The sequence below is a fragment of the Carassius auratus genome, unplaced genomic scaffold (assembly GCF_003368295.1).
Source record: "Carassius auratus strain Wakin unplaced genomic scaffold, ASM336829v1 scaf_tig00025783, whole genome shotgun sequence".
NCBI classification, from domain to species: domain Eukaryota; kingdom Metazoa; phylum Chordata; class Actinopteri; order Cypriniformes; family Cyprinidae; genus Carassius; species Carassius auratus.
Window position 1 is genome coordinate 420,787 of NW_020525457.1, and position 12,156 is coordinate 432,942.

The following is a 12,156-nucleotide window of genomic DNA, read 5'->3' on the forward strand; positions in this document are numbered from 1 at the left end:
CTTGACATGTCTTCTTTAAAACTAAACAAGTGCTGCTAACAGATATTCTGTGAAAAAGTAATCCATATGAAAACAACGCGATGTCCGTTTTTCACGTCTCCCTTCCTTATATCTAATGTGACCACGCCCCCGCGCTGAACACGCTATTCAGATTCAAACTGAAGCGCGGCTTGAATACACCCACACAGAAGAAAAAGCAGCGAGACTGTTCAAGTTTTTTATTTTACTGTTTGCTTCACGGTGAGAGGAATAAGACATAATTCTACCCAAAAAGATGCTAACGCATTGTTTACCTTGAAGTTGTGTGCGGAACAACCAATCAAACCTGACTATGTTAGTTGACCAATCAGAACACAGTATGCTAACGAAAGGTGGGGTTTAAGGAAACTGAATCTTTTGAACTGCTTCACGCGAACCATTTGGGGATCTCTGAGAATTGAGGTAATTTTAAAATGATATTTTGACAAAATGACAATGTTTTTTAACCTTGGATGGATTTAAACCTATTGTACAGGACTTATAAACAGTGATAGGAAGCTTAGAATTTTCATCTTACTGGCTCTTTAAAAGGTTGTGCAACATACCAGCACACAGCTTTACACACAAGATTTGACACGTCTCTGTCTGTCTGGAAATGTTTCCTGCTGCACACACCTCAAGGCCGCTCACAAAATAGTTTATTCTTCATGTGATTTCTGGATCCGGAAAGATCTCAACAGCAGATGTGTAACTTGTCTGATCTGAATTCCTGCAGTTGAAGAGTTTGTGTTATTGATTTAAATTTTCTAAAACACTTTTTGTTTGTAAAGGGCATATGCGAGTAGGCATCAACTATCACGGATATCATTGTGATTTACACCTGAGAAGACAAAGACATTGTTGTTATTATGTCTGTATACAACAAAAAGTAGACACTTTACGGATTCGAATAATGAATTGCTCTTATCTGTACGATCAAAACTGAAAGTGTATTTTAAGTTATTTTCGTGGTTATCAGGAGAAGATGCCTCAACACGCGTATTCGCGGGGATCAACTCCACAGGGTTAACGACTAAAGACCTGTGGCTCTAACATCTGTCGTCATGAAGTCATTTGAAAAATTGGTTCTGGCTTATCTGAAGGACATCACTGGACCCTTACTGGACCCCCTGCAGTTTGCTTACCGAGCAAACAGGTCAATGGATGATGCAACCAACATGGGATTGCGCTTCATCCTGCAACATCTGGACAAAACATGAACTTATGTCAGGATCCTGTTTGTGGACTCTAGTTGACTCTATTGTGAAAAAGGCCCAGCAGAGGTTTTACTTCCTTCGCCAGCTGAGGAAGTTTAACCTGCCACAGGAGCTGCTGAAACAGTTCTACTCAGCAGTCATTGAGTCTGTACTGTGTACTTCAATAACTGTCTGGTTTGGTTCAGCTATAAAATCGGACATCAGAAGACTACAGAGAACTGTTCGGACTGCTGAAAGGATTATTGGTGCTCCCCTGCCCACCCTTCAAGAACTGTATACATCCAGAATGAGGAAAATGGTTTAGAAAATCCCTCTGGATCTCTCTCATCCAAGTCACCCCATCTTTGAACTTTTTCCATCTGGCCGGCGTTTCAGAGACGCAATTGAATCACATTTTTGAGGCCCTAATCATGCTCCAAAACTCACGAAACTTTGCACACCAAGGTTTTGCGAAGGTTTTGAGTTTTCGTCAAGGGGTGTGTCCCTGGCAGCCTGACAAATTTTGAAGTTTCGCTGTGAAACAGGAAGTTGCTGTAACTCAGGCAAGCAATGTCCGATCTTCCCCAAACAACTTCACACGTGTGATTGGTGTTCTGTCCTGAACAAACACCAATGACCAAATTCAGTTATAGTCATAGCGCCACCTGCTGGTAATAGGAAGTGTCATGTTTAACGCTGTTATGGATTCCCAGCAACATTTTAAAAAGTGTCAGGAAGAGCTAAATACACTGGTCATTGTCCAATCTGCCCCAAATTGAAAATTTTGATAAGAGTCCTGTCCTGAGCACATTAGCATGCCTGTATTCGATTATAGTCATAGTGCCACCTGCTGGCAACAGGAAGTGACATTAATTTCCATGACTTCATTTTTCTCTCTGTCCTGTTGGTTTTTGTTCGTCTGTGCTTCAGCTGTTTACTGTATGCATCATTCAATTTCTACAGCAAACATATTTCTTTTTTATAGTACATTGCAAATATATTAGCAATTAATTGTACCATTATTAAATATATAAAACTATATTTTCATGTTTAAACAATTGTAACTATACACACACACACACACACACACACACAAATAATTTCAAATAAATGCAATTTACAAATTACATGGGAATTTCACTTTAAGTATATTTTTAGAAATAAAATGTTATATTTAGAATTTATATGAAGTATATTTTGGTCTCATCTGACAGCTGAATCTGATTAGAATTGTGGTAAACTTAATTTGAGAGGAAATTGCATTGAGAAGAAATACTGATGTGCTTCTATCTCCTCTTGATCTCCAAGCATTTGTCTTAAGATTTTAGGAACTTTTGGTTTAATTTTAGTTATTTTCAGTAGTTACATTCCATGTTTAACAAAGCTCGTGCTATAAGAAAAAACATTAATGTTGATCCCAGACAGATGTTTAAAAGGTTGTGCAACATACCGGCACACAGCTTTACACACAAGATTTGACACGTCTCTGTCTGTCTGGAAATGTTTCCTGCTGCACACACCTCAAGGCCGCTCACAAAATAGTTTATTCTTCATGTGATTTCTGGATCCGGAAAGATTTCAACAGCAGATGTGTAACTTGTCTGATCTTAATTCCTGCAGTTGAAGAGTTTGTGTTACTGGTGGAAACTTAAAGCTTTGGTGATGAAAATGTTCAATCAACCCTCATCATGATAATAAAATAAACACACAGATAAGCAGATATTGTATCAAGATTGTCTATTCATTTATTTTGTAATCAGGTTTATTTTCTCCTGCAGTCTGTATATTTAAACATCTAGCTTTATAGATAAGATAAAGTGATTATATCTTTCTTAATCTAAATGCTCTTAAATCTAAAATCCTGTGTTTCTCCATCACTTCTAATAAATATTTGACCTTTAAAGTTAAATGATAATAACAGTCAATGGAGTCAGATAAATAACTGAATTATGAGCGTCATCGTTCAGCTGCTTTCTGTTCTGATTATTACAGCTCCACTAATGAAATACATATCAAATCAGTCGATATTTTACACTAATATAACACATGATCAGACACTTTATGCTTCATATTCATCTTATCAGATATACCATCATCATCACCATCACCGTCTCTAATCTGAACTAAAGGGTTTTGAGCTTGCAGTGAAGATCTAGAAAAACAGTGTTTCATGATAAGGCAGTCCATCATTGAATTCAGTGATGTCATCTCTGTTAAATAGTGTCTGTTTTAATTTGCAATCAAGTCAATGATATCGCTGTAGATAAAGTGACCCCAACTAAGCAAGCCAGAGGCGACAGCTGCAAGGAACCGAAACTCCATCGGTGACAGAATGGAGAAAAAAACCTTGGGAGAAACCAGGCTCAGTTGGGGTCAGTTCTCCTCTGACCAGACGAAACCAGTAGTTCAATTCCAGGCTGCAGCAAAGTCAGATTGTGCAGAAGAATTATCTGTTTCCTGTGGTCTTGTCCTGGTGCTCCTCTGAGACAAGGTCTTTACAGGGGATCTGTATCTGGGCTCTAGTTGTCCTGGTCTCCGCTGTCTTTCAGGGCAGTAGAGGTCCTTTCTAGGTGCTGATCCACCATCTGGTCTGGATACGTACTGGATCCGGGTGACTGCAGTGACCCTCTGATCTGGACACAGACTGGATCTGGTGGCTACGGTGACCTCGGAACAAGAGAGAAACAGACTAATATTAGCGTAGATGCCATTCTTCTAATGATGTAGAAAGTACGGTGTTATGTGAAGTGTTCCGGTTCCAGTTTACCTAATTAATGCAGCCTAAAAATCCTTTAACGGATTTGGATATTAAAAGCATATTAGTATGTTATGTGTAAGCCAGGTTAAAGAGATGGGTCTTTAATCTAGATTTAAACTGCAAGAGTGTGTCTGCCTCCCGAACAATGTTAGGTAGGTTATTCCAGAGTTTAGGAGCCAAATAAGAAAAATAATCTGCTGCCCGCAATATTTTAAAATCTATATGATGTTTGATAGGGAGCCAGTGCAGTGTGGACAGGACCGGGCTAATATGGTCATACTTCCTGGTTCTAGTAAGAACTCTTGCTGCTGCATTTTGGACTAGCTGTAGTTTGTTTACTAAGCGTGCAGAACAACCACCCAATAAAGCATTACAATAGTCTAACCTTGAAGTCATAATTGCATGGATTAATATTTCTGCATTTGACATTGAGAGCTTTTTGAGATGGAAAAAGGCAGTTTTACAAATGCTAGAAACGTGGCTGTGAGAATGGAGCGAGGCCGGTGGAGTAATTGGAAATGAGCAACACCTGTTCGACCAACCGGTCTCGAGTCCCACGGAGGAGATTTTGGGTTTTATTTTATTTGGGTTTTATTTTGTGTTTTGCTTACGTTTGTGCATGGCAGTCGTCCGCGAGGGGTTGTGGTGCTGTTTTGTCTTTATTTGATTATGAAACGAAAAACATCAGTGCAGTCTTCAACCCGCCTCCTCCTTCCCGTAATTATGAAGTTTGTACTGTATTAAAGTGGCTTTCTAAAGAAAAGATTGCTATCAAATAGCACACCTAGGTTCCTAACTGATGACAAAGAATTGACAGAGCAACCATCAAGTCTTAGACAGTGTTCTAGGTTATTACAAGCTGAGTTTTTAGGTCCTACAATTAACACCTCTGTTTTTCCAGAATTTAGCAGTAAGAAATTACTCGTCATCCAGTTTTTTATATCAACTATGCATTCCATTAGTTTTTCAAATTGGTGTGTTTCACCGGGCTGCGAGGAAATATAGAGCTGAGTATCATCAGCATAACAGTGAAAGCTAACACCATGTTTCCTGATGATATCTCCCAAGGGTAACATATAAAGCATGAAGAGTAGCGGCCCTAGTACTGAGCCTTGAGCTACTCCATACTGCACTTGTGATCGATATGATGCATCTTCATCCACTGCTACGAACTGATGGCGGTCATATAAGTACGATTTAAACCATGCTAATGCACTTCCACTGATGCCAACAAAGTGTTCAAGTCTATGCAAAAGAATGTTGTGGTCAATTGTGTCAAACGCAGCACTAAGATCCAATAAAACTAATAGAGAGATACACCCACGATCAGATGATAAGAGCAGATCATTTGTAACTCTAAGGAGAGCAGTCTCAGTACTATGATACGGTCTAAATCCTGACTGGAAATCCATATACCATTTTTCTCTAAGAAGTAATATAATTGTGAGGATACCACCTTTTCTAGTATCTTGGACAGAAAAGGGAGATTTGAGATGGGTCTATAATTAACTAGTTCTTTGGGGTCAAGTTGTTTTTTTTTCACATCAAAGATTACCATTCATTCATTCTTTCAATATACATTCTTTCAATATAACATCAGATTGAGTTTGAGCTCTGATTATTCTCTGTGTTATTAATATCTCTCTTCATCTGTGAAGTCAATCTCTGCAGCTCTGTCTGAATCCAGAGAGAATAGAAATCCCACATTTGATGTTTCAGATAGCAGAAGAAGAAACAGAGTTGAGGATGCAAGACATGTATCAGTGTTTTATCATAAAGATTATCATAAACGCTCACAGTTTGTTGTGTCTTCATTAAAGGTGCAGTAGGGAACTTTTGTAAAAAAAAATATTTTTACATATTTATTAAACCTGTCATTATGTCCTGACAGTAGAATGTGAGACAGATAATCTGTGTAAAAATCGAGCTCCTCTGGCTCCTCCCAGTGTCCTATTGCCATTTGCAGAAACTCCATCGCTCCCCGTAAAAAATAACCAATCAGAGCTGCGGTCCGTAACTTTGTTTGTGTTCAAAATGTAGAAAAATGTATATAATAAGCGAGTACACCATGAATCCATTTTCCAAACCATGTTTTTAGCTTGTCCTGAATCACTAGGGTGCACCTATAATAAGTGTTTATATTCGGACTATTTTAGATTGCTTCGGGGGTACCGCGGCGGAGTAACGCAGTACCTTTGTGATTCTTCATAGACATAAACAGAGAGAAGTAGTTCCGGCTACGATGTTCTTCCGCAAGACGCAAGCAGTTCTGTTCATTAACCGCTAGAGCGTCGAAAGTTCCCTACCGCAGCTTTAAAGCTGGACTCTTGCTCTGTTTCTCTCCTACTTCAGTAGATTGTCTCTCGTCCTCTTTGCTGCTCAGTTTCTTGATTCCTGTCTTTTCCAAAGATGTTCTGACATTCATTTGTCAAATCTACAGTTTAGAGTTAAAGTGGAAATTGACATTTATCAGTGACTTCTGTGCGATACACATTGCCATTAGTTTCAACTATACAGACATTAATTAAAAAATGTGTAACAGTTTGTTAAACAATTAAAGATAAAGATGCTTGAATGACTGTGAGATGAGCTGGAAAGAGTCTGAGATCTGCTGTTTTGTTTGAGATTGACATCTTTATAGCTTTACAGCAACACCCTGAAGCGCCGTCTACTGAACTGTAATTTGCTTATATTTTTACGGTTATGATTAGTTATGACTGTCTGTAGATTGTCAACAGAAACACATTGTATGAAACCTCAAACATTATTTATTTTTTTATTTTATTTTTTCGTGCTGGCTGGCACCAGTCACATATCCAGTCATATTAGTGTTTGTGTTTGAGTGTATTTAGGGCCATAGAGTGCACTAGGGTTTTGGTCAATTCTATTACAGTGTGTGTAAAATCAGTTTAGATCAGAGTACAAGACACTGACTCAACTTCTGAATGTTGTGTTTTATGAAAAAAAAAACAACTCAAATCATTTAAAGTATTCGTTTTAATCTCAAAAGTTCAAAACAAAGATCTGAAACTTTAGAGTCTGGTTCATGTGTACTCCAGAACCTGTGTAAAAATCCCTTTATAAATCCCAGTCAGGGGAAGATTGTGTGTAAGTCCATCTCCACCCAGACTCCTCCCAGAAATCACCATATATGGAGCTTTCAATGCCTAGTTTTACTATGCATAACCTCATTTGGGAAGTCGTGGCCTAATGGTTAGAGGGTTGGACTCCCAATCGAAGGGTTGTGGGTTCTAGTCTCGGGCCGGACGGAATTGTGGGTGGGGGGAGTGCCTGTACAGTTCTCTCTCCACCTTCAATACCACGACTTAGGTGTCCTTGAGCAAGGCATCGAACCCCCAACTGCTCCCCGGGCGCCGCAGCATAAATGATGAACACTGCTCCGGGTGTGTGTTCACAGTGTGTGTGTGTGTGTGTGTGTTCACTGCTCTGTGTGTGTGCATTTCGGATGGGTTAAATGCAGAGCACAAATTCTGAGTATGGGTCACCATACTTGGCTGAATGTCACTTCACTTTTTCACTTTATTATCTGCATATCATTTCCATGGTTATTTCCCATCATGTGACACCAGTACAAGACATTTAGGGAATATGAGATATGGACTGTAAATGGCATTTGTGCCATGCTCTGTTTTTATTGCTAAATATCATCCAGTATCCTTGATATGTTTATTTTAAAATATCTATAAAAACAAAACTGTTTAAATAGTTATCAGACAAATATTTTAGAATAGAGTTGATCTCTTTCTTTTCCATAACATACCAAAGGAAAAGTGATCGATCACATCCATACAAATATGTCTAAATTCGTAACTTCTGCGTAATGACTTTATATAAATTCAGAATCAGAATCAGAAAGAGCTTTATTGCCAATTATGCTTGCGCATACAAGGAATTTGTTTTAGTGACATAAGCTTCCAGTACACAGAGACACCAACAAAAAAATGTAGGCAAAAAAATAAGTGTATAAACAATTGTGCTATAAATGGTAATGGAATAGGATTGAATAAGATGCAGGGATGTACTAGGATGGAGGGGTAACAAATAAATATAAGGATATTGCACTTTTTTGCATAAGCATAAGTGGGGAACATTTAACTGTTCATGAGGTAGATTGCCTGGGGGAAGAAACTGTTCTTGTGCCTTGCTGTTCTGGTGTTTGCGGCTCTGAGGCGCCGGCCAGATGGCAAAAGTTCAAAGATGGGGTGACTTGGATGTGTGGGATCCAGAGTGATTTTCTGAGCCCTTTTCCTCACTCTGGATGTATACAGTTCTTGAAGGGTGGGCAGGGGAGCACCAATGATCCTTTCAGCAGTCCGAACAGTTCTCTGTAGTCTTCTGAACCAGACAGTTATAGAAGTACACAGTACAGACTCAATGACGGCTGAGTAGAACTGTTTCAGCAGCTCCTGTGACAGGTTAAACTTCCTCAGCTGGCGAAGGAAATACAACCTTTGTTGGGCCTTTTTAACAATGGAGTCAATGTGAATGTCCCACTTCAGGTCCTGAGAGATGGTGGTTCCCAGGAACCTGAATGACTCCACTGCAGTCACAGTGCTGTTCATGATGGTGAGTGGGGGGAGTGCAGGGGCGTTTCTCCTAAAGTCCACGATCATCTCCACTGTTTTGAGGGTGTTCAGCTCCAGGTTGTTAAGACTGCACCAGACAGCCAGCTGCTCAACCTCTTGTCTGTAAGCAGACTCATCACCGTCCTGGATGAGGCCGATGACTGTAGTGTCGTCTGCAAACTTTAGGAGCTTGACAGAGGGGTCTTTATAGGTGCAGTCGTTGGTGTACAGGGAGAAGAGCAGTGGGGAGAGAACGCAGCCCTGAGGGGCACCAGTGTTGGTGGAGCAGCTGTTTGACATGAATTTCCCCAGTCTCACTAACTGTTGCCTATCTGTCAGAGAGCTGGTGATCCACTGACAGATAGAGCTAGGAACAGAGAGCTGGGTCAGTTTGGTCTGAAGGGCTGTTGGGATGATGGTGTTGAAAGCCGAACTAAAGTCCACAAATAGGATCCTCACATAAGTCCCTGTTTTGTCCAGATGTTGCAGGGTGAAGTGCAATCCCATGTTGGTTGCATCATCCATTGACCTGTTTGCTCGGTAAGCAAACTGGAGGGGGTCCAGTAAGGGTCCAGTGATGTCCTTCAGATAAGCCAGAACCAGTTTTTCAAACGACTTCATGGCGACAGACGTTAGAGCCACAGGTCTGTAGTCGTAAAGTTCTGCTATCTTGGGTTTCTTTGGGATGGGGATGATGGTGGAGCGTTTGAAGCAGGAAGGTACTTCACACAACTCCAGGGATCTGTTGAAGATCTGTGAAAAGATCTGTGTAACGCCATCTGGGCCTGGTGCTTTTCTTCTTTTGTTCTTCTTGAAGACCTGGCGCACATCATCTTCACAGATTTGAAGAGCAGGAGGTGTGGAGGGTGGGATTGCAGGATGTGTTAATGGTTGTGTAGGGAGATGGTCAGAATGGGTGTTGGGGGTTTCAAATCTATAATAAAATTCATTCAGGTCGTTAGCAAGTCATTGATTAGCCTCAGTGCAAGGGGATGGTGTCTTGTAGTTCGTGATGGCTCTTAGACCTCTCCACACTGAACTTGAGTCGTTGGAAGTAAACTGGTCTTCCAACTTTTTAGCGAAGGTCTTTTTAGCTGCTCTAATCTCTTTGTTCAGTGTGTTCCTGGCCTGATTGTACAAGACCCTGTCCCCATTTCTGTAGGCATCCTCTTTGGCCTGACGAAGATGTCTGAGTTTTACTGTAAACCATGGCTTATCATTGTTGAATGTTAAATAAGTCCTGGTAGGAATGCGTACATCCTCACAGAAACTAATATAGGATGTTACGGTCTCTGTGAGTTCGTCCAGATCGGTAGTAGCAGCTTCAAAAACACTCCAATCAGTGAGGTCAAAACAAGATTGTAAATCCTGCTCTGTTTCTCTGGTCCATCTCTTCACAGTCCTTACTACAGGTTTAGCAGATTTAAGTTTTTGCTTGTAGGACGGTATAAGATGAACCAGACAGTGATCGGAACGTCCCAAAGCTGCTCGTGGAACAGAGTGAAATGCATCCTTTATTGTGGTGTAACAGTGATCCAATATATTACTGTCTCTGGTGGGACATGTAACATGCTGTCTGTATTTTGGCAGTTCACGGGAGAGATTGGCTTTGTTAAAGTCCCCGAGAATGATTAAAACAGAGTCCGGGTGTTGTTGTTCTGTCTCTGTGATCTGCTCAGCGAGTTTCTGTAAAGCTGAGCTCACGTGCGCTTGCGGATGGATGTAAACACTGACCAGAATGAAGGAGTGAAACTCCCGCGGCGAATAGAACGGCTTGCAGTTGACAAACTGCATTTCTAAATCAGGACAGCACATCTTCTTTAACACAGTTACATCTGTACACCACTGTACACCACTGTACACCACCGTTCATTGATGTAAAAGCATGTAAAAGCGCGCTATGTCTGGTATGGCGTCATTCAGCCAGGTTTCCGTGAAACACAGAGCAGCAGAGTGAGAGAAATCCTTATTTGTCCGAGAGAGCAGAAGCAGTTCGTCTGTTTTGTTGGGTAGAGAGCGGAGATTTGCGAGATGGATGCTAGGCAACGGCGTGGGCAGGGGGGCACCAATAATCCTTTCAGCAGTTCTCTGTAGTCTTCTGACGTCTGATTTATGCTTCATATTCATCTTCATATCAGATCTATCATTATCATCAGACTGTCTCTAATCTGAACTAAAGGGTTTTGAGTTTGCAGTGAAGATCTAGTTGCGCTTGACAATTTAAATTCAGATGTGATTTGAGGTGTTCATGTGATTTTCTCTCGGAAAAAAATGGTACTTTGTGGTACTTAACTGTGATAGTAAATGTTTGGAGTTTGGTTATGAAAACTTCACAGCTGAAAAGTGAAGATGAACAGCTGTTGTATTATTTTTAGTGCTGTCAAAATTAGCGTGTTAACGCATTCAATTAATTTGAAATATTTAATGCGTTAAAAAAAAATAACGCAATTAACGCGGTTGCAGTTTTTTTATTTCCAGTTGTGGCCTATGTGTGTTCAACTTGCAAAGAAATATGGATAAGACCAAGGAAGGACTTTTAGACGGAAAGTTTCTGCATAAAACTCATGCTCAACTCAACTAATGTCATTGTTTAAATAAATAAAAAAACAATGACTGTAACAGTGCGTAAATCAGACCTTTCTGTAACGCTAACGTTAATAAGCTTAAACGAAAATAACGAAATAATTGTGTAGCGGAGTATTTTTTGTACACAGTGCCGCGAACTGTCAATCACTCCTGTACGCGTGCATCACTGTCCTCCTCAGCTGCAGCAACTTGCGCTCTCTCTCTTCATCAAGCTTTAAAACAAAAAGGGGACAAAAAGATCATATTGTCTTTGTGCATAGGCTATAGATTAATTAGATAAATGAATATCTAAATTTGTGCCTTGCCGTCTACGGTATTTGTTTAGAACTTAGAAAAAAGATGCTGCAGCCAATGAGCAGCCGGCGGGGGCTGCAGGACGACTCAACCTCCGCAGACAGTTTTTAATGTTTATCAGACAATAAATACTCAAGATTTTGCTTTAGTATAACTCACAACGAGTTTCACACACCTTCTCCGGCCACGTTGAGTTGTTGACACTTAACAGTGGGAAAAGCGACACATGCGCTATTCACTTGTGTAACTTAAGGGTGAATGGGTAATGTAGTTTCTGCTCTGGGTGGGATGAATTAGGAAGCTTGCATTGTGAAGTGCGCTCTGAAAATCGGCAGTGCAGGCAAAAGATTAAAACCTCCAAATGTCCAAATGAGCGTACCGGTACGCTACAAGCACGTTCTGGGCGCACGGAGAGGTGGCGGTACGCTCAAGAGCTATATTTGGAAGTGGCGGTACTGAGTACCTGTGCGTACCGGCCCACTTAAAGCACTGGCAATGACTATACTTTGGAATTTTTTTGCAGTCCACTTAGAATTCAACATGGAAATCATTTTTGTTTTTTATTGGCATTGATTGTTTTGAAATTCAAATGGTACTTACATGCCTGTGTTTTTATTTCTGTAATAAATATGGCTTTCAAGCCAACAGTTAATTTGGAGGATATTGATGGTTTATTGCAGGTATGTTGTTAACATGAGAAAATCTGTGTTACAAGTTA